The sequence below is a fragment of the Suricata suricatta genome, chromosome 7 (assembly GCF_006229205.1).
Source record: "Suricata suricatta isolate VVHF042 chromosome 7, meerkat_22Aug2017_6uvM2_HiC, whole genome shotgun sequence".
Lineage (NCBI taxonomy): Eukaryota > Metazoa > Chordata > Mammalia > Carnivora > Herpestidae > Suricata > Suricata suricatta.
The window spans coordinates 115,194,122-115,221,183 of NC_043706.1; the positions used below are offsets into that span (position 1 = coordinate 115,194,122).

Consider the following 27,062-nt stretch of genomic DNA (forward strand, 5'->3'; position numbering starts at 1 on the left):
CTGTCCAGATTCATTTTTTTTTTACTCTACCACTTGAATTCTAGCAAACTCAGTTTCCCCAAACTCCCAACTCTGTTTTCTCAATTTAACAACATCAGTAAGCTCTGTTTGGGCTCACTCTCCCTCCCTCTATGGTAGTCTGGTACCTCTCTCCTAGTAGAGTTCAATTCCTTTGCTTTCCTTCTCTCAGGAGTCATTGACCTGTGTTACCTACTGTCCGGTGCCTGAAGAACCATAGTTTTAAAGATTGAGTCTAATTTTCTAGTTGTTTAATGTAGAAGGGTAAATTGAGTCTTGATCACTCTACAAAAGCTGGTAAAGTCCTTATATTGTTATGCCTGTGGACACTAATTAGAAGGCATTATAGGGGCACATGGTGGTTCAGTCGGTTAAGTGTCAACTTTGGCTCAGGTCATAATCCCACAATTTATGAGTTCAAGCCCCACATCTGGCTCTCTGTTGTCAGTGGGGAGTCTTCATCAGATCCTTTGTTTCCTCTCTTTGTCCGTCCCCTACTCTCTCTCTCAAAAATAAATAAATATTAAAAACTTTAGAAAAAAAGAGAAGGTATTATAAAAAGTAGTGACTGAGCTAAATGAATTTGTTCCTGTGACTAAATATATGGTATTATTTGTTGCCTCTGAATCTTTCACTTTATGATCTTTTTTTCCTAATGGAGGACTATTTTAAATAAAATGTGGTTGAAAGGTCTACAAGAAGTGGATAAATACAGCTTTGGAATTATGGAAACCTATGTTCCCTTACTGATTTCACCCCCCTCAAGTGGCATAACCTATGGCCATGAACTTAATCCTTCTGAGTCTTTCTTCTTCAATTGTAAAACGGAAGCTAACACAATAACCCGTGTGGTTGTTGTGAGGATTAAGTGTCCACCACATCTTTACAGCTTTCATAGTGAAGCTTTACTCTAAGATTCACACAACAGGATGAATCAAAAATTGTATATGAAGTTCTCAGTAGAGTCTACCTCAAAACAGTCACTCGGTAAATTCCTTTTGCCTTCTTCTTTTCCTCTCCAAACAACAGGAAACTTACTGTATTGGGAGTGTGGGGGATCCGAAGGTCTAATCTCTGTTAACTTCTCAAATTTGGGGTATTTTCACAGGCACGTCTTTGTTGGAATTAATAGGCTGATAAACCTGGTTCAGCTATTTACCACTCTACATCTTGAATCGGAGCATTCAAAGTGTAATGATGAATTAGTTCATTTTTCATTTTGACAGGCTTTCTTCATACTCTTCCTAAACTCTTCTCTCAAGCACCTAGCCTAAAACTTGCCTATAGCTGAGCCAGGTTTTCTCATGCTTTTTATTCCTTTGTTTTGCTGTGTCCTGTTATTCTCAGGCCCTTCACTGGACTTTCCCAAAGATCCATGTGGAATCCCTGTGCAAAATGCTAATAACTCCCAAATATTCACCATAATTCTGTCTTTGAAATACCCACTAATACCATTTAGTTACCCCTTATCACAGTTTTATTCTCATTGTCTCATTGCTTTCACCATTAGCACACTATCATTCCAGTTATGAGGACCCGCACATCTTCCACCAATGTTCTTTTATTTAAACTCTCACACTACCAAGCCCTGACAACTCCTCCTCGATGAGATCTTACTCATAGGAAGTGCTTTCTCACAAGAACTAATGTGTGGCCAGGTGGAAAGAGCATAGAATGCACTGATCAGAAATCTAAATTTGAAATGTTTTCTGCACACTGTGACCTAGGGTATACTCCTTAAACTCTCTGCCCTTTGGCTTACTCATTTGTAAAATATGAATAGTATTAAACTTATGGAGTTATTACAAAAACTAAAATTAGATAATCTGTGAAATGCTTATCAGAATGTGTTAACAGATGTATTCTGCCATAAGTATAGTTCATTTAAGAAAAACCCCTATATGGGACACCTGGGTGGCTCAGCCAGTTACATGTCTGACTTTGGCTCAGGTCATGATCTCAGGGTTCGTGAGTTCAAGCCCCAAGTTGGGCTCTGCACTGATGCCTCAAATGTCTGGAACATGCTTTGGATTCTCTCCCCCTCTCTCTGCCCCTCCCCTGCTTATGCGCTCTCTCTCCCTCCCTCTCTCTCGGAAAGAAAGAAAGAAAGAGAAAGATAGAGAGAGACAGAGAGAGAGGTAGAAAGGGAAGGAAGAAAAAGCCCAGAGATGGTGCAGACTTCTGGGAGGGTTGATTCAACAAGTTTTTTCCATATCTCTTTTCCTTTAACAACAGTTGCTGGTTTCATCCAAAGATAGATCCCCTCATGTCAGAAGCTGAGGTCATATATTTCTTCTTCATCCAGTAGGAGAAACAGATTGGTCTTCTGTGCCTTTATTAGACTCCAGCAAACATTTTTTTGCATCTTATTAGGCAGAATTGGATCCTAAGTCCCTTTCCTCAAACAACCATTGACAAGAGATACTAGGGTTGCCTTTAGCTAGAATGGCCCACCTCTTGAGTGGAGAAAAAGTCTTCACATTATATTGCTGCTATTCAGTGCAGGAAGGCTGGAAGGGATGTTGGGAGTCTATCTGCATGTTTATTGTCTATCTTCATGAAGATATGGGCTTATTTTGTCTGTTTTCTTCATTGCTCAATTCCTGGTGCCCAAAACAGTGATTGGCATGTATATCGGCCATTCAATAAATGATTGTTGAGTGACTACCAGTTACTGTCACTGGATGACTTCCTATTTCTTAGAACGATATTGCTGTTCATATTAAATCTAAAAAATAATTGGGGAATGAGTTTCCTGTCAACGTCCTCTAATTGTGTGCTTCTAACCATGCTACCTACTAAGGCTCCCTTTCTTCTCCATGTGTGCCTTCTCTCTTTCCCATCACATAACCAATGTTTACTCTGAACTTGATCAGAGTTCATGAGTCTTCCAGATGCTTTGCTTTTGTGTATTTCCAAAGTTGGAGTGATATTCTTCTCTTTAAAACAGTATATCTCTGGGGTTCCTGGGTGGCTCAGTTGGTTGAGCGTCTGACTTCAGCTCAGGTCATGATCTCACAGTTCGTGGGTTTGAGACCTGCATTGGGCCCTTTGCTGACAGCTAGGTCAGAGCCTGGAGCCTGTCTTCAGATTCTGTATCTCCCTCTCTCTCTATGGCTCTCCCCTGCTCACACTATCAAAAATAAATTAAAAACATTAAAAAATTTATAAAAAACAATAAAAAAGTATATCTCTCTGAAGCCTTCTAAAATCAAACATTTCCAGCTCTAGTCACTGAATCCTAGCAAAACCTTTGCATTCTGGCTTATTTCCTTTGTATTTTGAAATGTTTATAGGTATTTTTCAGCTTTTTTTTCTTGTTCAATCAATAATGAGCCCTGGAGAACTATATCTATTCTTGGCAATGTATGCCCATCAGGATACGTAATAGGCATTGGCAAGATATTAATGTTTGAGTGGCATAGAGATGATTAATGTAAAAAAGATATTATTAAGGCAAATTCTATTGCTTTTAATGTCAAATACACAGAGGACTCAAACTCTGGGTTATTACATAGACAAGAAACTTGAGTAACCTTCAGATTTTCATATCCTATTTCCAAAGATTCTGATTTAGGTCTAGATTGGTGCTGAAACAGCTGCATTCTTATCAATGTCTCAAATAAAAATTGGATAAACAATATTTGGGTGAATAAGTATTATTCAACCAACCTCTTCTTATATCAATACAAGAATAAAGAGGTAAGGTTTGACCAAGTGATGTATGGAATTGTTGAATTACTATATTGTGCACCTGAAAAAAAGTACTGCTTAATTTCTGATGCTAAATGAAAGAGTGAGTGAGTGAGTATCCCTGATCCCATGAGTCGCTGCTAACTGGACTTACTGGAGTATTTAAAAATATATCTAGAGAAGGGGTAAGAAGTACAGGAAAGAGGACAGACAGAGAGAGAAGGTACTAGATAGGAAGACTGAGTTGCGGCCGGGAAGGGTTTCGATTGCTCTGCTAAGAGGTTTGGATTCTTCTGAAATCAGTGGGGGGTCTTGGAGGGTTTCTGAGAAGGGAATAACACAATATAATTTGTGTTGTAGAAAGCTGACTTTGTGTGTGATGGATTGAGCAGAAAGGGAAAGCTAAGGGCAGAGGAAAATCACATGTGATCAAAACCACAAATGGTTTCTTCAGGCCACAGGGACAGGTGAGGCCCTGGTGCTTAAGGGTCGATATACCATGAATCAATCAACCGAAGGCCAGTATTGTGAGTGATTGCCTATGGTTTCCATTTGGAGTCACAGTGATTCATCACTTTGTGACCGCTAGTGGCTGCTCAGTCCAGAAAGCAAGGTTCTCAACTTGGAGACACTCTATGCTGGGCTTCAGAACACAGAGGCAGTCCAAGAATACCTCCCCCCCCCCCCGCCACCTTGTTAGTAATAGAAATTGTGGCTTAAACCTCAAAACTTTTAAGGAGCCGTAAATATTTTTATTTTAACAATATATCATTAACATACTTTTTAAGAAAAAGAAAGTTCTTATATTGGAAAAATGGCTGAGACATATTGTTTACATGTCGAGTTGGTGTTGGAATGGAGACCCAGTCTCCCAGCTGGCAGACTCAGGGTCAGGTGTGAGGAAAGCCCTGGTGCTCTATATTTAGAGCCCAGGAAATAGGCCATTGAAGGTGGCCAAGGAAACAGGCTTTCCCTTTATGATGAAAATATTCTCTGCCTTTGCCGCAAATCTCTACTGACATTTCTCTTTCATTATCTTTCCAAGGAGTCCATTTACTGGACAAAATGCTAGATGGTAAAACTGGAGACACTGGAATTCGTTCTTTCCTTTCAAGAGAGCAAAAGAATGAGGGAGATTGAATATGTGCCCAGAAATATTAAATGGGAAAGGAGCTAATTTTTCCATTCTTTTAAATGCTAAAGACAGTCTTTTAAAATCTGTGTAACTCAGGGCACCTCTGGGTGGCTCAGTAGGTTGAGCGTCTGGCTCTTGGTTTTGGCTCAGGTCATGACCTCAGTTTCATGAGTTCGAGCCCCCCATTGGACTCTGCACTGACAGTGTGGAGAGCCTGCTTGGGATTCTCTCTCTCTCCTTCTCTCTCTGCCCCTCCTCAGCTCACGCTGTCTCTGTCTCTCTCAAAATAAACTTTAAAAATAAAATAAAATAAAATAAAATAATCTGTATAACTAACTGTTGTCATCTATTCCCCAGCCCTCTTCTGGAACTTTCCTTTCTCCACCTTCCATTTCATTCTTTACCCCAGCCCCAGGCTTCCTCACATGTGCAAATCCACCGTCACCAAAATGTTAGCAAGAAACTGTACGTTTCATTTTAAGAGGAAGCAGGAGAGAATTTTATCATAAAACCAGCAAGGACCATTTGAAATATCCCTTTCGACATTTCTGCAATGTCACTACCTACTGAACTGCCTGGAAGATCTCCCCCTTTCCCCCAAAGGTTGTATAGCAGCTCAGTCTCCCTGCCCGCCTCTCCTCTCCCCTCCCTCCCACTCTCCTCCCCTCTTTTCAATCTGGAAGAGCAATTCTCCACAACTGTTCCTGTTAGCAAGGCAAGCAAGATGTCCCACACTTAAAAGAAGATACTTTTTCCTTTATCTGCATAACATTTTTGACCTATTTTTGTTTCATTTTTGTTATCAGTGAATAAAAAAATTGGTATATAGAACCAAGTGAGAAGGGCATTATTTTCCTAGATAAGTCTGCTGTAGTTTGTGGGACCGAGGGAAGCCCGAGGATTTATTTTTCATATGTTCCTTGGGGTGTTTGTTCCCCACTGGTCACTGTGTTGGGTGCTGGCATCTTTGCCCCCAAGAAAGTGCCTGTAAAGAAACGAAGCCCAGACCAGCATCCATAGGTCTCTTATTCTCAAAACTGATTTTTTTTGAAAGAGATAGAGAAAACGTGAGTAGGGGAGAGGGGCAGAGGGAGAGAGAGACAGAGAGAATCTTAAGCAGACTCCACACCCAACAGGGGAAAGGGTTGAAGGAGACGCTGCGTCGCAGGGCTCCATCCCAGGATCCTGAGATCACGACCCCAGCTAAAAGCAAGGGTCAGACTCAACTGACTAAGCCACCCAGGCGCCCCTCAAAATTGATATTTTAATTGAGTGTTTCACTGGGGTCCTTAGGCAGCTTTCCCCTTGGTTCTAAAAACTGTCATGAGAAGATATTACCTTTAAACATTGTTGAAAATATGACATATTAGAAGTTTTCTCCAGGGTTGAGCCACGCTTTCTTCTCTGCCTACCCCCAGCCACGATTCTAACTGTCCCAATCATGGTAAAAAAGAAGCAGTTAGTCCATACCTCAACTGGCCCTAGAACTAATTTGTCAAGCCACAAGATAGAGAAGACTCTCTGAAGTAGTCTTTTACTTGCTGTTTGAATAATAAATTCAAGTTAACTATGGAATCCAAAATGAGAACTGGAGGTAAGGGAGTGGCAGGGCCAAGCATATCTTTTTTAGGGTTCAGAACAAAATGAAAATGTGGGGCCCCTTGTTTGAAAGTAAGGAAAGCATATTGTTAAAGTTCTTGAAATATAATGCCTTTTCCTTCTTCTAGGGTCTCTCTCTCTCGATTTGTCCTGGAGGTTTTTTTTTTATTTGCTTTCAATGTTAGGTAAAGAAACGTTAAAATTTAACATTAATCTGAATTTGTCCACTCATCTTTATATCTTACAGTGCCAATTTTATTTTTTTTTTACTTTTTTATTTTTTAATGAATTTATTTTGAGAGAGACAGAGATAGCATGAATGGGGGAGGGGCAGAGAGGGGGGGAGAGAGAGAGAATCCCAAGCAGGCTCCTTGCTGTCTGCATAGAACCCGATGTGAGGTTCAAATCCACAAAACCGTGAGATCATAACCTGAGTCGAAACGAAGAGTCAGATGCTTAACTGACTGAGCCACCCAGGCACCCCAAACCTAAGATCATTTAACTCATATGTGAAATCACCAAAATTACACAATTCACATTTCATAGCTTACACATGCATATATATTTCATTCTTACTAGAAAAGCAGAAATGCTACAAAAATCACAACGGTATCATTTGTCGAGATGCACACATTGTTCCCATCAGTCTTTACCTGTTGGCTTACTGATGGGAAGGAGCAAGTAAAAGTAAAAGCACTTAAAGTTGCTGTATTTCTCCTTTCCCTTCATCATTTTTAGCATAAGATTTTGGTTAATTCAGGGAAGTAAAGTAAGAAAGAAAGGATATAAGAGGGTTCTTTGATGATTGTGTTTCTTAGAACATCTTGTGTTGGGTTTGAAGTGGGTTCTGGTTCTCAGGGAAAGGAACGCTTCTTGGGGCTGTCAGCACTCTGTTCCCTCAGTTGTAGACATAACATGTTTGGCTTATACCCAGAGTGTCAATAACTCCCAAGCACTGTGAGTCTCCCAGAATTCTGTGTTTATGGGGCTACAAGGAACAGTGGACACACAGATTGAGCGTATGCGTACTGTTGAATGCTCAGTTGCCTCATTAGATTTCAGATGTAAAACACAAGTTCAAAAATAAAATTAAGAATTTTAAGATGGTGAAAATAGAATGTGAATCAAGTGTAAGTTCCTTCTGTGCGTGCAACCACGCAGACTACACGCCCAGGAAGCCAGTCCTGCGCAGTGGCCCTTCTGTTTATCCCTCCATCCCAACTCCCCAGGTCTCCTCATTGGGACATCCCACCTGCTAGGCCATTTCCTCAGAATTGGCCAAAAAAATCCTGCCTTCTCTTTTCTTCTTCATTTCCAGGATCTTTTCTTCCTGTTATTTTTATTTTTTAAATTTTTGTTCTTCATCCCAGAATCAGGCTCTTTGCATATACTGTTTGGTAATCTTTTAGTCCAGCTCTATGTGCAAAAAATGGATTGGAGTGGTTTAAAAGAAAGATCCCCACTCCGGCAGACCTTCTTCAGAAGCTGATTTAGAAATAGCAAGTCCAGTATGATGAAGGTGAAGGGTATGTCATTGTGGTTTTGGAGTGTATGCTGTGCTTCAAATCACTGTTCTAAATACAGGTAATGAGGAGCCACAGACTTAAACTAGGGAAGATCATTGAAAAAAATAGGAAATGTTTCATTTTAGGAAAGTCTTTCTAGCATGTGATATAGACTTAAATGGGAGGAATCTAGAAAAAATTGTGGGGACCAAATAAAAGGAAGCCATTCCCCCGTAGCCCATTGTAATATATCAGGTACCCAAGACTCTAGTACTGAATGACACTATAATTCTTTGATGTCACTTGTATGTTAGGGATACAAGAGTCAAGAATTAGTCAACAGCTTCAGGGCTGAGGGTATGCATTTCCCAACTAGAAGAGACTGATGGCAGAAAGGGGACAGAAGGCATGTGACAGAAGGCAGGTAACTCTTCCAGGGGCTTGAGAGAATAGAATGTTTGGGCCAACAGGTCCTGGTCATCACCAGGTCAGAAAGCATCTGTGGCCCTTCATGAGGTTATGCAAGCTTGGAGGTAACACTGGAGCCTGTTGCATTGACAGATAGATACTGGGGATCCCTTGGGATGAAGTTTACCAAGGCCAGCCCCTGCTGCCCTACTTCCAGATTGAGTTCTACAACGCTTTCGTATTTCTCCATCATGGCTTAGTCTAAAGATGTGAGAAAGTGGGAAGAGTTACCATTCTCTACACACTCTGCACCCACTCCTAGGTTCTTGAGAGCCCACTTTCTGCCCTGACAACTGAATTAACTGGATTTTTTGTTCCATCCTATTAGAACAGAAAGGGATTCTACTAGTGGCAGGAGCCATTCCATTTAAGCTCTGACTTTACCTGGGTGTTTTTGATCTGGTTTTGAATTGTCTGTTTCTGGTTTGGGCCTATCTTCACAGAATGGTACAGGGAATTCAGGGAGACTTTCTGGGGATAGTTAACCTGTAGCCGGCTTGTGGAACTGCTTCTTATTTGAATTAAAGCCATGTGTGCAGGATTGTGGGCACTGCTGGGCCTTCGCTACATTTGAATTTTACAAAAGTTTAGGTAGTTTGTCTTAAATAACAATGTCAGGAGAAATGGAAACAAAGCTGTGAATACTTATGTTTTCTTTTGTGTCAATCTTTCTTACTGTCAGTATACTGTAAAAACTGCTAGAGAAATCTCATATGCCTGCTACCTCATTTGGAAATTCCCATGTGGAAATTCCAAGTTAACATTTGGAAACAAATAAATACAAATAAATCAAGCTGAAAGGCATTGCGTTTTTAAATTCTACTCTTAAATGCATAAATAGGTCTAAGTCTCTATTCATAATGTGGTAACCTAGAAACACTATTCAGTTACATTAAAGAAGTAATGTAATTAGAAGGACCCAGAACATTCTTCCCTCCAGAGGTAAATATCCTCAAATCTAGAAATAAAATTAAAACATCAGCGACATAAAATTTTATTATATTAGTATTGTCCATTCCCTAGAGGAAAAAATGAAATGCATGTACTTTTGTGAAAGTTTTCCCAAACCATGCCCCCAAAGATACATCAACTTCAGATTGATATTAAGAATTGGATAGTACTTATAATTATTCCATAGACAATTCTACTCAAATGTTTCAAAAGTCTTTTCAAATTGCTTTATAAAAGTCATTTTAAGATATTATTTTGAAAATCCTATATTTAAATCACTTTTTTTACATATTATGTACAGTTATTTGGCAAGCAGCACAGTATCAAATAAAAGTAGAATAGTGGATCTTTTTCCTACCATGTAGACCTCAGTAGCCCAGTACACTACACTCTGGTAATTTTTATTTTTTGTTTGTCAAGCATTTTTTAAAATATCTTATTGTTTTACATCATTAGCGTAGCCTTTAGCAAAGTTCCTTACACATCTTTAAAGTCTTCTGAGCTGATAGGCATGTGCTGAACCCGTCTCTATAAGAATCGTGAAGTCTGATTGACAAGAAAAATGACCTCTCTCGTTCTCCTGGCTCTTGCTCTTGATCTCATTTTCTCTGTCTCTCTCTGTCTCTCTCTGTCTCTCTCTGTCTGTCTTTAATGAAGCAGCTGGCCTTCTAAACTTGATCCCATATGGTCCTGTTTGAGAAAAGAAGGGGGAAAAATTAAAATCAGTTCTCACTAATTAGAGGAAAATTGTATGTAAATAATGGAAAGGTCTTTTCATTCTTATGGCTGACATTTCTCCCAAGGCCTTAATTGACTGTTGCGTCTAAAGGGTTACATGCTTTTTTTAAGTGGCATGTGCTTCTGGCCAAGTACTCGCTGGGACACGCTGAGAGTAGTTTTAGATCACCAGCAGCTCTTGCTATTTTAGTCCGTGTCACTGCTTGAAGTTGTAATTAATTTGGATAATACTAAAAAATCATAATTATGACAGTTCTGATATTTTATGAGAATAACTTACATTCAGTCTTGCCAACAAAGTCATGGAACGTTTAGCGGAAGGACAAAAACTCTACGCAGGGGCCACCAATATCTCACATAGGAGCAGACCACGGAAGCCTTGACAGGGCTTAACGTGTCCTGGTAAGTAATTTGTGGAATATTCTGCGCTTGCTAATTAACTGTTCTGCATTTAAATTGTATTTTCTATCAGTAATAATGTGTGTTGTATTTGTTTTTATTTTTAAGTCTAAAAGTTTATTCATGGACAGTATTTATAGCCAATGCCAATTTTAAATCATTCTCGAATATATAAATGCTCTGTGTGCCCATTTAACACCGTGTTTCATTTTTTTCCTTTAACAAATACTCTGATTACCTCCCACCCCAAGCCTAGCATCGTTGTTAGTTAGATCTCTCTCCTGCTTCTGATTTCCTTTTCTTTTAATTCAGTTTTACTTCTAAAAGCTAAATTTCTTAATGGGCTTTTAATATCCTTCAAACTAGAAAAAGAATACATAAAGAAATGTTTGAGAAATTAATAATGAATGTCTAAGATGCTGAAGCATGATCTTTTTCTGTTTGTTGGTCAAACTATGAACATTGATAAAATATTTTGTATTTATAAACAATGATCTTGAGAGCACTGACTGATACGTTTTATAAGATCCCTGTGAAGACTACTCAAGACTTATACTTTTAATATGTGTTCCTATTGGGTAGATAATAGGTCTTATAATAAATTATCTTTTAGAGAGATATTTATTTGGAGTCTTACAGTCACACATGCATGATTAAAGAAGGTAAAATGTAATTTATAGTCAGAAGTTATCAATTTAATAGTGACTACAAGCAGGGTGCCTGGGTGGCTCAGTTGGTTAAGCAGCTGGCTTCAGCTTGGGTCATGATCTCACTGTTCATGAGTTCAAGCCCCACATTGGGCTCTGTGCTGACAGCTCAGAGCCTGGAGCTTGCTTCAGATTCTGTGTCTCCCTCTCTCTCTGTGCCCCTCCCCCACTCGTGCTCTGTCTCTCTCTCTCTCTCTCTCAAAAAAAAGTCAAATAAATAAACATTAAAATTGTTCTGTATATTGACTATAATATATGCCAGCTGTTTGATTCTTGATAAACTACTTTCTTTAACTTCACTTTTGTCTACAAAATGATAAGAAAAATAATGACCTGGTTATTGAAATGAGGACCAAAGAAGCGAGGGAATATTATAGTGTGCATTTACAATTTGTATAAACAATTAGTCAAGAGTGAGCATTCTAGTCCATAAATGCTTTCTTGCTTAATAGTGGTAAGGCGAGAAATGACCATACATATAAAGAGAAAAAAGCATAAACTAATTATTTTTTTGTCTTTTCCAATTTCATTGTTAATTTTTTAAAATTTATTTTGGAAAACTTGATATGCAGGAACACTACCTTAATTTAATAACTTATAAGTTATAAGGTAATAACTTACCTTAGTTTAATAACTAAGCAGCAGGTATGAGGAAGTAATGAGTGCTGAATTTAAGGACTATGTTCTGTTTTTACCTATTGTTAGCTCAATATAGTCAGATAAAAGTCCTTGTACTGCCTCCTAATAATGCTATGAAATGGAGCTGTAAGTGTAGAAAATCTAATCGCCCCTCTATACTGCTTCTGGGTCTCCTGAGCCACAGATGGGCACAGTCTTCTGAGTGGTCAGGAATTGTCTGTGGTGAGCATGAGCAGGGACATGAAAATCCTGGACCTTGCTCTCCTCCCTGGATCCTGAGGGCTTTTCTGATTTTTGTTTTCACTGGAGATAAGTTTTTGGTCCGTTGGGAGAAATTGTTTATTGTTTCTTGTTCCATGAATTATTTTATAGTAATGTGAGTAGTTTTGTGCTCCCAGAAAGAAAGAAAGAAAGAAAGAAAGAAAGAAAGAAAGAAAGAAAGAAAGAAAGAAAAAGAAAGAAAGCATTGTACCAGTATAATGTGCACACAATTGGTTTCAAATAAGAGAAACATTTTGAATTCGTTCTATGGATTCATGTAAAGTATTTTGGGGGAATCTGATATTTCTTTCTTCACAGTGAATTTCTATGTAGTATTAACTTCAGTTTCAGAAAAGCTTGAAAGTACATGTTTTTATTTATATTACTTGTGTTTCTCCCTTAAAAAATGATGGAACTCTCTTCATCAAAACTGGATATATTTTATTGGTAAAAATATCATCTTAAAATATGCCTTTGAATTAATGCTTCTCCAGCATACTTTTCAGGATATAAGCAGCCCTCATCTACAAGAAAACAAAACAAAACAAGAAATTACAATGCTGTAGATTTAGGTGTTTGGTTGACATTGTGGCCCTTACTTCCCAAACCCGGTTACTTTTATTTATGTCTAAACAGTTCATTTAGATGTATCATATGGGTTAGTATGGGTTGGCTAGATATTAACTAGATATTAACTTTAGTCCATTTTGTGTTTGTAGCACGTCCCATAAATGAATGCCTTAACCTCTCTTAAACAAACAAAAAAATTTAAACACCCTATTGTTAAAAATATATAAGCTAAAGTTTCCAATTATTTCCTTTTTTAAAAGAGTACAATCCATGCTTCGAAGTTCAATTTCACTTTCTCTATAGGTTCCAGTTTTATTTCCTTCAGATCACATTGCTTTGTATGTGTTCTCTCAAGCATACCTACAATAGAGCCATCTGTTGTCCAAGGGGTCATTCCTACATGAATCATGCTCTGTCAAAATTCTGAGGTTATAAATGTTCAGCTAATTGAGCAGTCTGACTAGCTGAATACTTGTAAGTGCTTTATAATATCTTTCAACACTTCAAAACCCTGGCCCACTTAAAGCTCCAGAATCCCAGAGCAAGTGGGAGAAGTCATTCACGTGGATTCTTGCTGATAAAACTGAAACATGTTTATGAATGTTGCAGAATTTGGAAGAAAATGAATGCATTTCTACCCTGAAATACTTACGTTTGAGCTCTGTCTATTTTATGACAAAGTGAGCTGCTGGAAAGTGAAAACTTAGTGAATCAGCCAATTATTTTGAGTACTTTGCAGTAACTAACTTCCCTTGTTTTTCTCACCAATTGATGTTTTGGCATATGGATGCTTATAGTTTCTAAGAAAGAACTCTCTCTCTCTCTCTCTCTCTCTCTCTCTCTCTCTTTCTTTCTCTCCCTCCCTTCCTCCCTCCCTCCTCCAATTACTTCCTTTCCCTTTAGGAGACTCCAGAGTGGTGAGGTACTGAAAAGGAATACACAAAGGAACGCTTCTATAACTTATAGCCAGCTCAAGCCACTCAGCTGATGTTCTACCTAAGATTTCTGGGGCACCCGTATTTTCATGGTCTCTTCTGGCTTCAAGTGCCAGAGTTTACAGGATTCCAACTCCCCCCCCCGCCCATATCACTTCCATCCTTACTGCTCTGTGTCAGTTCAAACCCAAAACTCAGCCCTCTTCCATGATTTCCTCAAAAAAGCAATTCTAACCAAAAGTTCTATGTAGCTGACTTTACTGAAAGTCTGGCAAGACTAAAGTAGTTTACTTAGCAATTATACAAAATTTTGAATATTGGTGATTTCTTGACTTAAAAGTATGGTGGCCTGCAGCCATATATCATATGGACTAAACACCCTTTCCTTTTTGAGGATAATTCCACTTTCTCCAACCAAGCCCAACCTCGGCTATTGAGATCCAAGGCACACACGAGGGCTCACTAAGTGTGTTTCTAAACTTCTACCTCAGGTATTACCCATATTCTGTCCTTGACCAGTCTCTGTACAAGCAAGTGAGATATATAAAAAAGTTTTACTCTACTCTCTTAAGAAATATTCATGGCCAAATCTCTCTCTCTCTCTCTCTCTCTCTCTCTCTCTCTCTCACACACACACACACACACACACACACGAGTGTGCACCACTCACCCTACATTCACATTCCATAGAAGGCAGAATTATCTCTCGTCAGTTTGGGTTTGAAACATAAATTCTCCTCGAATACATTTATATTAATGTTTAACACCTCTTAGTTGTTGTAGATACATGATATTTCAGTGGAAACTTTCAACTGTTCTCCAGGTTAGTCCTCACCTACTCCTCAGACCTTCTCCCATATCAGACCACACAGGCCTTCTTGCTGTTCTTTGAAGGGCAAGGGCTAGATCATTCCTTCTACACGACTTGTGTACTGTCCTATCTCTGTGCCTCTGGGAAGAACTGATTTATTCTCATGATGTATGCCTTACCCCAATTTTTTTCCCTTTTAAAAGTGACCATTCAATCTATAACTACATCTTCTCACCCTCAGTCATATTACCAAATATTCTCTATCAAATTCACTGCCTTTTTGTTTTTTGAAAAAAAGAGAGAGGGCGAGCAAGGAAGGGGCACAGGGAGAGAGATTAAGCTTAATCCTAAGGATTAAGAGTATCCTAATCTTTGCTAAGCATGGAGCCCAGAATGGGACTCAATCTCACAACAGCGAGATCATGAAATGAGCCAAAATCAAGAGTCATGAAATGAACCAAAATCACCCCACTGAGCCACCTAGGTACCCCACTGTCTTATTTCTTTAAAAGATAGTAAGTACACTCTGAGATTATGTTGATTTTTACATTTAAATATTTTCAATTGTCTATACTTACAGACAGGGTTCTTTTCTATATTGTTTACTGCTGTATTTCCAGGATCCAGAAGTGTGGGTGATACTCAGTAAGAGCTTCATATATTTAAAAAAATAAATAATTGTGTTTATTATTAAAATTTTTTAATGAAATAATTTTAAAAAGTATAATTTTAACATACTTAAAAAACATCACATATCTGTCCCATAATAGCTAACACTAATTTAATAATAATTATAATTATTAAAACAAAGACTTCCTGATGTTAATTTGATGGTAAAGACCACCATTTACGATGCTTGTGTTTAGAATGTAAATGTTCGAATGAAATAGTATTAGCCTGGGAATGAGCACAGCCTCGTTAAAGATTAGCATCATGGAATTCTAACCCAATCCTCTCATTTAACATCTGTGGTAACTGCGACACAGAAAAACTATCTTGCCTAATATTAATGGCAAATTTAAGTCTGGAATTCAGGTTTCCTGAATCTCAAATGACTAATTTTTCCCCCCATAAGCCACGTCCCCAGTCCTAATCTAAGAGGAATCAGTTACTTCATGTTTCATTTATAGAAAAAGCAGGTGAAATTAGATGATCTCTCAGCATTTGCTATTCAATTGCTCTTTTTCTCTCTTTCCCTCTGCTCATCAATTACTCTGCAACTTGACTGGAAGCAAGTGTCTTAAATTCTCACTCCTAGTCAAGCTCCTACTCAGGGATATCTCGAATCCCTAACAGCTCAGCTCTCAGGGTCTATTACTGAAGGGTACTGGTGTCATCTGATTGGTTGCTGAGGATACACAGCACAACAGAACTTTCCACTACTGAATCCACACAAGTAGGTAAATGGTGGACCATTTGCATGTACTTCTCTGAAGTGCTTCTAAGTATCGAAGAATAAGGCATAGCCAATCAAATATAATGTGATAAGGCAAATTATGATCAAACTGAAGTCACAGTTACATTTAGTACAAAATTAAAATTAAAGTACCTTAGCAGGGCACTTGGGTGACTCAGTCCGTTAAATGTTTGACCTCTGCTCAGGTCATGATCTCCCGGCGCATAGTTGGAGCTCCCAGGAGGGCTCTGTGCTGACAGCTTGGAGCCTGGAGCCTGCTTCGGGTTCTGTATCTCCCTCTGTCTCTCTCTACCCCTACCTCACTCATGCTCTGACTCTCTCTCTCAAAAATAAATAAACACTAAAAAAATGTAAAGCACCTTAGGAAGACATTATTAGAACTGATTTGTAACCAATGTATTTGGTTTAGGATTATATTGTTTTACTCATCATGGTGATGGGGGGGGGGATGTTTTTCAAGTATGTTTCCTCTGCTGTCAGTGGTAATAGTTTAAATGAAACAGGTTATTCATACATGTATGTGTAAGAATTTTACAGACTAGAAATAAATCTTTTTCCCTGATGTCAAAGCCCTTGGATGAATCAAGTTTATCTTCCTTAATTAGATCATTATCCAATTTATTTTAATACCTAACAAAAAATTACAAAATCTACCAAGTTAGTGCAAAATTTTGTATAGTCTAGTGAAAACTTTTTTTAGAAGGAACTTGGATTGAAGTACATTTTCTCAGCTATTAGGTGAATTCAGAACCTTAGCTTTTTTGTGTTTTAGGATTTTCAAATACACTTAGGAATTTAACATTTTTTTAATGTGTTACCTTTGTGCCTGAAGGGGAGTTTCCTAACACTGGTTATACAAGTGCCAGGAAAAGAGGTAATGATATAGTCTATACACAGACATAATCCCCTGGCTCATTCCCGCAACCCCTCTCTGTAGTATCTGGAGCATTTAGCAAAAGCAGCCTTGATCTAACCCTCGGAAACCAATAAAGCGGTCTAGACGGCAAGTGGTAGAATGGGATAAAACACTGGGGCAAGAAATCTGAGATGTATTTCAAAGGAAAATACAATTGAGATTTTTATGTTTATATTATATAATACTCAGTATTGTTCTGGGATCTACAGGCAATCCTGGAATATTCAGGGGGGTTCATATGTCTCCAGAATTTTATTTTATTTTAATGTTTATTTATTATTGAGAGACAGAGAGAGACCGCTCATGAGCATGGGAGGCGTAGAGAGAGGAGGAGACACAGAATCCGAAGCAGGCTCCAGGCTCTGAGCTGTCAGCACAAAGCCCCATGTGGAGCTCAAACCCACAAACCGCGAGATCATGACCTGAGCTGAAGTCAGATGCTTAACTGACTGAGCCACCCAGGCGCCCCTCAGAATTTTAATGTAAAACTGTTGTGTGTGGATTTTTGGGGAAGGGAGGCAAGCAACAGCCCACAGTTTTCATCATATTTGCAGAGGAAGTTTGTGAGCCAAGAAGGCTGAGTAGAGCATTATACTCTGTCAACACATTATCAGAGAACAAGTATTATAAAGATGGAAAACAATATTAAATTAGTATCTCTCTTCCTCCCGTCCCAAATTATATTTGATATTTTTTCATTCTCAGACTTGGAAATTAATTTCTATGTTAGGACAGTAAAACAGAAGTAGATGAGAATAATTTAGTGAAGATGTAGGAGAGAATCTTTAGTGAAGATGTTAAAAGATCTTAGGATGAGTAAAAGGTAAGAAAATATGATTTAGTAGAAAAGAAACCAAAAAGGCTTGGCCAAATGGTAAATAATAATGATTTCTATATGTAGAAAATTTTAATATAGTGATAAGAAGCAACTGTTCATCCTTTATTAAATTTTGTTGTCAGGGGCACCTGGGTGGCTCAGTCAGTTAAGCGCCTGACTCTTGATTTCCACTCAGGTCATGACCTCATGGTTTGTGGGATCAAGCCCCACATCTGGCTCTGTGCGGACAGTGCAGGGTCTGCTTGGGGTTCTGTCTGTCTCTCGCTCTCTCTGCCCTTGTTCCCCACATGTGCACGATCTCTCTCTCTGTCTCTCTCAAAATAAATAAATAAACAAAAAAATTTTTTTTAGTTTTCACTGGTAATGACAGCCAGTATTTACTGAAAAACTCCCATGCGCTTTAGATAGTGCTTAAGCATATTTTTGTTTACATCAAGTTCTCACCACAAATCAATGAATGAAGGAAATTGTTCCCTCCAGTTTTCAGTCAAGGCAACTCTAATCATCCTGGAAGATCAGGAAGGACTTCCAAGAAGAGATGACATTTGACACTGAATTTCCAAAGATCGGTGTGTACGTTAGGTGGTACGGAATGGAGAGAAGTGAGTAGAGGGGCTGCCAAAAGAGCAGAGTAGGAAGAGTAACAGCATAGGTCAGTTTTATTTAGATAGGAAGAAACTTCTTTTGAATTAGATCTGAACATAGGAAGAGGTTGGTGAGGAAGGTTTTGGAACGTTGTCTTCTAGCAGCATTCAATAGAAGAGTTTCATTGAATCAGGATGAGACTTTACATGAAGGCTGGGGAATGGACACCCTGTTTGGTTTCTTGTTTGTTTCTTTCCAAATTTCTTCCAGCTTTGGTTCATTAAAAGCTAAAACTTAAATCTCCTCAGATAAAACAAATATTCAGAGTTTATTAATAGGTCAAGAATAGTAGACCATCTTAAGAAACCTCTCTCTATTGTTTTGTAAGAAATGTTACCAATGCTGGCAGGGCAAGGAGAATATATTGACTGTGAAATATGTTGACTGTGAAGACTCTAAGGTGATACTGAGCCCCTCAACATTGCAACAGTCACCTCTTAAAATATGAAATAAGCACCTGGGTAGATCTGAGAGCTTATTAAAAATATGTGCAAAGATCCCAGAAATTTTACTTCAGGGTATTGCCCAAAACAATTGTGAGCAGGGACTCGAATACGTATTTGTTCACCCTTGTTCACAGCATTATTATGCAAAACAGCCAAAAGGATGGAAGCAAGCCAAGTGTCCACTGATGGGTGGATGAAAGTATCCATTTTTTTATGGTATAAAGCAAACATGATGAAGGCTGAGACGTTATTCAGCCTTCAAGGAAGAAAATTCTTACACATGCTACAACATGGGTGAGCCCTGAGGACATCATGCCAAGTCAAACCAGTCACAAAAGGACAAACAGTATATGATTCCCTTCATATAAGGCATCTAGATTCACCGAATTCATAGAGACAAGACAGTACAATGTACTTTCTAGTTCTGTCAGGGGTGAGTAATGAGAACTTATTTTTTAATGGGTACAGAGTTTCAGTTTAGGAAGATAAAGATTTTGAAGATGGTTATAAAACAATGTGAATAAAATCCATGCCACTGAACTGTACACTTAGAATGATGAAAATGGTAAATTTCATATTTTGGGTATTTTATCCATGTACCTGTCTATCAAAGATATCAGAGTTCAAGTTAATTTATTTGATATTTTTAAAGCAGATTTCTGTTCCTAGTTTTTAATATGTATATGCCATTAGATTCCAATCTGGATAAAGCTGGGTTGAAAATTGTATGTTTGTAAAACAGAGTAGTTAATAGATTTATATATAGGAGATGAGATCAATATAAATGTTTTTCATTAACTTCCTGGATATTATATCACTTAATTTAAATATGCTTAAAATAGTACATGGTTAACATTATGTATCTCCATTATTTATTGAGTACAGTCCACTTAGAATTTCATTATCCAAATTGAAAATGTTGTTTGACATGGTTGATGACTAGTGGCTTATGTGGTAGGAAAATATTTTACCAGGAACTCTTGTCTGGTGGGAAGTCCAGTAAGATGTATTATCAACACTTTAAAATGGTAGTATATTCATAGAGCGCACAGTCTAATAGATGGCTAACAATTTGACAAACATCATTTTTTAAAAATTAAATATACTGGAATGTCTCTGTAATGTTTTCCAGGGATCTGGGACTTTTTTCAATGTTACATGATCCTCTTTGGGCCCTTCGCCAGCCCTTTAAAAAATGAACATTAGCTTCAGGAAAATGTTAAATGAAGGCATATTGTGATGAATTTCACTGTCTAGTATTTATTTTAAAGGGTTTAACCTAATATACAACCCAGTGAAACTTTGCTTTCTCATACATAATGTATTAAAAATTTTAGTCCCTTAGAAAACATTACCAATGAGTTACAGTGAATCACAAATTCATATATATACTTAGAGCTAGAATTTTTTCAGTACAGTTTATTTTTTCATAACTGTCTTGAATGGATATTTTAAACTTAAATGGGTTCCATTTCTCCTAAAATAAAGCATCTTTAGAGGAGCAATTTTAAGAGAACAGATGAAATTTCATTACCATGCATGTGGTCACACCTTGTCAGAAGTTAGGTCCTGAATTTCACTGTGATATTGATATTTGCACACATTTAAAGTGACATTATTTGGCAAAAGAACAAGTATCTAGTTTGAGTTAGTGGTGCACATGGTGATGACTAACCACGTACTACAAGGTTAAAACAATTTTTAAAATCACTTGTTAATGTGATAAGACTAGGCTCATGTTTTCCCTAGCCTCCTTTTCAGTTGGCCTTTGTGTTCAGCCCAGCCAATAGGTGAATAAATGTTTGCAACTGACAGATGTATTCTTTACTCAAACAAAAAGGACACAGGGGCCAGGTATCAACTAGAAAAGATGGATTCACATCATTGTGTACGTTAATCCTCTATTTTAAAATTGAGTGATGCTTTCACTCATTTCATTGTACCTAGTTTGACTCTAAACCAAAGATTCCACCTACATTGATGGACTGATAGGAGGAAACTTGTTGGAAGAATAAATTTTTGGAAGAATTCTGTTCTAGAGAATAATTTATTGTGTATAAAGGAGAATTTCTCTCCCTTCTCCCTAATACTCTTCCTCTTGCAACCCATCATCCCACACAAAAAAGAATCAGTCACGTTAAATAACTTCCACCAAATTCTCATACTTTATCTTCCTTATTATCCTCACTCTACAGTGGTGTTCTTCACAATAAGTGTCTTTTACATATAAAACTTAGTAGATACTTAATAACTTTTTTTTTATTTTCCTTAAATATGGTTTGACATTGTCAATAACCCTTAATAATTATTTAAGATATTTTTGGTATTGTTTAGTCACTTGAAAAATCAAAGCGTGCCATGGTTATAATAACTGTGGGTATGCAACATATCCACCTATATGTTCTATTCTTCACCTCATTTTCCTCTCTCCCTTTCTCATCCCTCCCAGCCCCCTAACACAAAGAGAACTCTGAAATGTTTATTAACTGCTCCGCCTCACAGGAGCTGTTCTCTACTACATGCAGAGGGCAAGCCATGGCCAAGGAAGCAATGGAAACGCTATGCTTACTTATCCCCACCCATCTAAATAGCTCCCTCAATACTGAGAACCTGCCCCTCAAATTTCGCTTGCTTCTGCACATCTGCAATAGGAAATTGCCTCCTCAGCTATGCAAAGTCACAACGTCCTACCTGCACTCCAATTTTATGTGCTCAAATTCAGAAAAGATAAGGCTCTTCTCATGGTTTCTCATTCTCTCAAAAATGACAGCTGTGTACCACCTGAGGCCTAAGGCTTCAAAAGTCTCTGTCAAAAATCAAAGCTAAAAAAAAAGAAAGAGAAAAATCAAAGTGTGCCATGGTTATAGTAACTGTGGGTACGCAATATATCCACCTATATGTTCTATTCTTCACCTCAAATTTTATCCATGGTTGTATTGATTAATAGTGGGGGGACAATTCTCCTAGCAACTAATGTATCATGGCCAGAATTGAAAATTCTATAGAATTCTTGTTTTAGATATATTTTCACATGCCACAAAATCCACCCTTTAAAAGTGTATATTTTAGTGGCTTTTAGTATTATTCACAAAGTTTATGCAATCATAACCATTACCTAATTCCAAAGAATTTTTAGCACCACTCCCGCTCCCAAAGAAACTCATATACCTTAGCAGTCACTGACCATCATTCTGTTCCCTTAGCCCCTGGAAACCACTAATATACTTTTGGTTCATATAGATTTGCTTATTCTAGACTTTTTATGTAAATGAAACCATACAATCTGCAGGTCTTTGTGACTGGCTTCTTTAAATTAGCACAATGTTGCTAGGATTCATCTGTGTCACCGCATTTATTGGTGTTTCATTACTTTTTATTGCTGAATTATATTCCATTGTGTGGCTATATCACATTATTTACCTATTCATTAATTGATGGTCATTTGGGCTGTTTCCACTTTTTGACTACTATGAATAGTGCTGCTATCAATGTGTTTGTGTTTGGTATGGATATGTTTTCACGTATGAGTTTGGTGTGGATATATGTTTTCATTTCTCTCAGGTATCTATCCAGGAGGAGCATTGCTTGGTCAAATAGCATTTCTTGATTTAACGTTTTGAGCAACTACCAGACTGTTTTTCAAAGAAGCCATACTGCTTTACATCCCCACCATCAGGGTTCCAATTTTTCCACATCTCTGCCAACACTTGTTATTATCTGCCTTTTTGATTACCGTTATATGAATGAGTGTAAAGTGGTATCTCACTGTGGCTTTGGTTTGCTTATTCCTGATGGTTAATGATGTTTGAGCATCTTTTCATGTGCTAATTGGGTTTTCATGTATCTTCTTTGGAGAACTGTCTACTCAAACCCTTTGTCTATTTTTAAATGGGTTGTCTTTGTTATTTGTGTGTTCTAGACACAAGCTCTTTATCAGATCTATACTTTGCAAATTTCCTGCCATTTTCAATGTAGTCTTTTCAGTTTCTTGATAGTATCATTTGAACCACAAAAGTTTTAAATTTGATGATGTCAAGTTTATCTTTAATTACTGCTATTGTTACTCAGGCTTTTGGTTTCATACATAAGAAACAACATAAACAAATTCATGGTCACAAAGATTTACACCTCTTTTCTTCTAAGACTTTGTAGTTTTACAAACCTTGCATTTGGATCTTTGATCAGTTTTCAGTTAATTTTTGTTTATGGTGCAACTTAGGCATATAGCTTCATTCTTCTGCATGAGGTTTCTGGTTGGCCCAGCAACTTATTGAAAAGACTACTTCTTCCCTTATGGAAATGACTCTGGTTGAAAACCAACTGGCCAAACATGTGAGGGTCTATTTATGGACTCTCAATTCTATTCTGTTGGTCTTTATGTCTATATTTATGCCAATACAACACTGTCTTGATAATTGTTGCTTAAGAATAAGTTTTCAAACCGGGAACCATGTGTCCTCCAACTTCAATATTTTTCAAGATTGTTTGGCCTATTCTGTGTCAGATACTTGTCATATGAATTTTAAGCATCAACTTGTCAATTTCTCAATAACAACAATAAAAAGCAGTTGCAATTTAAAAAAAAATTAAGTTCATTTTGAGAGAGAGAGAAAGTGGGGGAGGGGCAGAGAGAATCTCAAGCAAGCTCTGCACCGACAGTGCAGAGCCTAACGTGGGGCTTGAACTCACAAATCACAAGATCATGACCTGGGCTGAAGTCAGATGCTTAACTGACTGAGCCACTCAGCCATCCCATAAGCAATTTTTATAGGGATTATGGGGAATCTACAGATCAATTTAGGAGCTACTGAAATCTTAACAATATTATGATGCTTTCCATTTATTTAGGTCTTCAATTTTTTTCAGCCACATTTTATAGTTTTCAATGTATACATTTTTTAAGAAGTTTATTTATTTTGGGAGAGTGTGAGCAAGCAAGCAAGGGAGGGGCAGAGAGAGAGGGAGAAAAGATTCCAAGAACACTCTGCACTGTCAGCGCAGAGCCCAACTCAAGGATTGAACTCATGAACCGTGAAATTATGACCTGTGCTGAAACTAAGAGTTGGATGCTTAACTGACTGAATCACCCAGATACGCCTACATTTTGTGATTTTTCTTAAACTTACAGCTAAGCATTTTATTTTTTATTCTATTGTAAATAGAGTGGTTTTCTTAATTTTATTTCTGCTTTGTTCATTGCTACTGTATAGGAATATAATTAGTTTTATATACCAATCTCGTATCCTACAACCTTGCTGAAACTGATTATTAGTTCTGACCATTTTTAGTGGAATCTTTAGGAATTTCTACATAAAAGATCATGTCATCTTCAAACAGACATAGTCTTACTTTTTTTCTAATCCGAATGCCTTTTATTTCATTTTTTCCCTAACTGCTCTGGCCAGAACCTCTAGTACAACGTTGAACAGCATCTTAAAGTTTCCCTACTTCCAGCCGTGTCTCCAGCCTCAGCAAAACTAATCTCTATACTACACTCCGTAAATATGGAATTTATTCAGTTAATATGGAGTATGTACCTTGTACAAGACACAAGTCTAGCGGCTGCCTCTATTCTAGTGTTCATTATAAAATGGTGCTCTTTCTAAAACACAAATCTAATTATGACATTCTTCCATTTAAAACTTTTACTGACGCTGCCTCATTATTATTAGAAAGAAGACTAACTTCTTAACAGGGCTTATGAGATCCTGTCTTTCCTGGCACGAGAATAAATCTCCAATCTTCTTGTTCTGCTGCTTCCCTCCGGAAACTCTTATCTAGGCAAACAAATTATTTTCATTTTTCAAAAGCTCAATATAGTTGATTCTCATTATTTGTCGATTGTGTATTTGTGAATTAAACTACTGGCTAATATTTATTTGTAATTTCAAAATCAATACTCACAAGGTTTTGCAGTTATTTGCCCAGATACATGTGTACAACGCAGCAGCAGAAATTTGAGTCACCGGAAGTTTTCACTCCCAGTTGAGGCTGAACGACTGTCCTTTTTGGGGTCTATGTAGTGTGATGTTTTTTCACATTCTTGTGCTTTTAGGTGATGATTTTGCTGTTTAAAATGGCTTCCAAGTATAGTGACGGAGTATTTTCTAGTATTACTAAGTGCAAGAAGGCTGTGATGGGCCTTATGGAGAAGATAGCTGTGCTAGATGAGCTGCTATTGAGCCAGGAGTTACTCACAGCTGAGTTCAAGGCTAATGAATCAATACATAGTGAAGCGGCGTCTTTAAACAAAAATACACATAAAACAAGGTTAATATCGTTCAGCAGATGAAAATATTGTAGCCAGGCTTGTAGGAGCCTAACCCTGTATTTTCCTTAGGGATGAAGACTCAGTAGTTGCTAATTCAAAGTTAGAAGGGACTTTTTAGAACATTAAGTACCGTGAATAAAAATAACAATGGCAGTTACAAAAATAGCTAGCATTTACTGAGTGTCAATTATGTTCCAGGTACTGTGCTAAATCATTTATCAGAATTAACTTGTTTAATCCCCATTATCTCATTTAATTTATGAGCTAGGTGTCATACTGACTCCATTTTTTAAATTGAAAAGAACTTTTTTATAATGTTTTTTATTTATTTTTGAGAGATAGAGAGAGACAGTGTGAGCAGGGGAGGGTCAGAGAGAGAGGGAGACACAGAATCCAAAGCAGCCTCCAGGCTCTGAGCTAGCTGTCAGCACAAAGCCCGACGCAGGGCTCAGACCCAGAACTGTGGGATCATGACCGGAGCCGAAGCTGGAGGCTTAACCGACTGAGCCACCCAGGCGCCCTGGACTCCATTTTTTAGATGAGATCATTGAGGCTGAAGGTTTGTTAGCAGATGTCCCTAAGCCTCCTATTTTTCCCCTGCTACCCTGTACTCAGAGCCTGGGTATTACAAATATTTCTTCATTGGTAAATTACTTTCGTGCTGCATTCTACTCTATTTGAACTGTTAAGTACAACAGTCTTTAATATATTGATTGACTAATTTTGTTTTGTTCTTTAATAATAATAAGAGGAAGAAGCTGTAATTTACTAGAACTATCTCTACTCCAGGCTAATCACTGGCATACTTAGCAATGTCCATGTTCAGGTGTGCCATTTTAGAAACCCCAAATTGTTCTTCATTCTACAGTATGTGAGGAGTATCACTTTTGGGGGAAGAGTGATTATTAAGTATCTGAGTTCTTGGTGACACTGAAAGTGGCTGACTTCCTCAAAAGATGTCTTCTCCATCTGTAAATTAGGGGAATTTTTAAGTTAGTTTTTAAATGTTTATTTTTGAGAGAGAGAGACAGAGACAGTGCAAGTGGGGGAGGGGCAGAGAGAGAGGGAGACACAGACTCCGAAACAGGCTCCAGGCTCTGAGCTGTCAGCACAGAGCCTAATACTCGAACTCAGAAACCGCAAGACCATGACCCGAGCTGAATACCGTCGCTTAACTGACTGAGCCACCCAGATGCCCCTAAATTAGAGCAATTTAAGCTCATTTTCAATGTTGTAATTCTTTAAAGAAAAACTTTTTTATTATGGAATGTCAGGGAAACAAAAACTCATGGAATATGTTAATTTTCAATAATTTTCCCATTAATATTTCAGTCATTTGAAGCACTGTCCAAATAACATAATGAAGAATTCTTTTAATTTTATTGACAAAGAAAACATAAAGGTTAAGTAACTTCTGAAGGCATGGGATATACATACAAATACCAAGTTCTCTTCACGGATCTAGATTTACACAGCATTATTCCCTTACGGTCTTCATGTCACATGACAGAAAGGGTCATGAGACAGAATTACAGCATTCAATTAACACTAGAATTATTTATCTATAAGCCGTCTGTGATTTGTGATGGGAAAGATGAGAGTTAATTACAGAGAAAGACTATGATAAGTCTCAAAATAAAAAATGCCTTGAAAACCAGAACCAAAGAAAGTACAATTTTCAAAGCATAATTTTATTTCTCACTTAGAACTCTGTTCCAGAGCTCTATTAATTGCAACTGCAGCTACCAATAGAGCTTCTGGAGTAAGGGGTATTCCTGAAGAAGGCTTCTAAGACTCAGGGCCAGGTTAGCCTCGGAAAGGTGGACCTCCCCTTCCGAAGTAATATGACGTCCTCAAACAAACGTGGATTGATCAGACTTCACTTCCTACATTCAAAACAGCCTGTTGACTGAAGGATCTATGTTCTATTTCGAACTATGAGGCGTCGGGTATCTTCTTTTAAAAATGGGCAAATTGGCTATAAAAGAAAAAAGGAATCACAGGACTAAAACCTGATGGGGATTAAGCAACATTTTTCTTGAAAGACAAAAGCAAACTTTTTACTGCCCAGAGGAATGAATCATTCAGAAAAGAAAGAAG

General features: G+C 37.8%; 1 protein-coding gene across 1 annotated transcript in view; it reads left to right on the forward strand.

Annotated features, from left to right (window-relative positions):
* The first annotated feature begins 10,430 nt into the window (after positions 1-10,430).
* The window catches only part of EYA4 (EYA transcriptional coactivator and phosphatase 4), a 306,046-nt gene continuing 289,414 nt past the window's right edge, over positions 10,431-27,062 (forward strand). The window contains exon 1 of the mRNA XM_029945279.1: positions 10,431-10,509. The gene's annotated coding sequence lies outside the window, so the exon portion shown is untranslated. The remainder of the gene's footprint in view (positions 10,510-27,062) is intronic.